This window comes from Macaca mulatta, chromosome 3 (assembly GCF_049350105.2).
Source record: "Macaca mulatta isolate MMU2019108-1 chromosome 3, T2T-MMU8v2.0, whole genome shotgun sequence".
Taxonomy (NCBI): Eukaryota; Metazoa; Chordata; class Mammalia; order Primates; family Cercopithecidae; genus Macaca; species Macaca mulatta.
This window is the reverse complement of record NC_133408.1, coordinates 176666883-176667806: the sequence shown is the minus strand read 5'-3', so window position 1 is coordinate 176667806 and position 924 is coordinate 176666883. Positions and strand designations below refer to the sequence as shown.

General features: G+C 30.6%; 1 non-coding gene across 1 annotated transcript; it reads left to right on the top strand.

Moving 5' to 3' along the window:
• The first annotated feature begins 465 nt into the window (after positions 1-465).
• Positions 466-569, top strand: LOC114677289 (small nucleolar RNA U13). Its single transcript, XR_003728568.1, has one exon. It is a non-coding gene; the product is annotated as a small nucleolar RNA U13 (small nucleolar RNA).
• Positions 570-924: the final 355 nt, after the last annotated feature.

The following is a 924-nucleotide window of genomic DNA, read 5'->3' as shown; positions in this document are numbered from 1 at the left end:
CACTGTTTATATAATTTTACTTGCTTTTGTTGTTGTTGTTGTTGTTGGCATATACATTTCACAAGTTGAGAAAGTTCTCTTCCAGCTTTGCTGACATTTTAACTTTGATGAATGTCGAAAGCTGTTAAATGTTTTCCTTCCATCTACTGAGATGATCAAACTTTTCTTTCTATTTATGTTGATTTGGTAAATTACATTGAATAATTTTCAAATGTTGAACCAATTTTAGATTCCCATAAACATACTATATGTTCTGTTTCTTGTTGCTTTATTTCTCTTTCTTCCTGATAGCATTTGGAGTAATTTTGTATCATAAGAGTTTATTTAATCTCCGTTTCTAGGTTATTATTCATGCCTCTTTAAAAATTTAATTTTTACCCTAAAGTTTACAATATGCATCTTTAATTAATTTTAATATTGATTTGAATATTATATGGTTTTGCATGTAGTATAAGATTGTTACAGATCATTTTGCAGCTTATACATGTGATGACTGAGTTTTTTAACTCATATGTGAGATATGCCTTTCTTACATCTTATTATGACATTAGTACATTACCCATTTGATATGAGAAAATTTTTAAAAAGAGAAAAGAAAAAACGCAGAATTTTACAAATCATGGTAGAATTCTCTCTCCTATTTTTGTGCTATTTTTGTCATCTATGCTATTTTTACATACTTATAAACTTAAAATACATGTAAGTAACTTTTTTACATGTTAGGCAGTAAAATTTCTTTTATAGGCCAGGTGTGGGGGCTCACACCTGCAATGCCAGCACTTTTGGAGGCCAAGGCAGGAGGCTCATTTGAGCCCAGGAGTTCAAGACCAGACTGGGCAACAAAGCAAGATTCTGTCTCTACAAAATAGAAAAAAATTAAAAACAAAATTAGTCAGGTATTCTGGTGCATTCCTGTAGACTCAG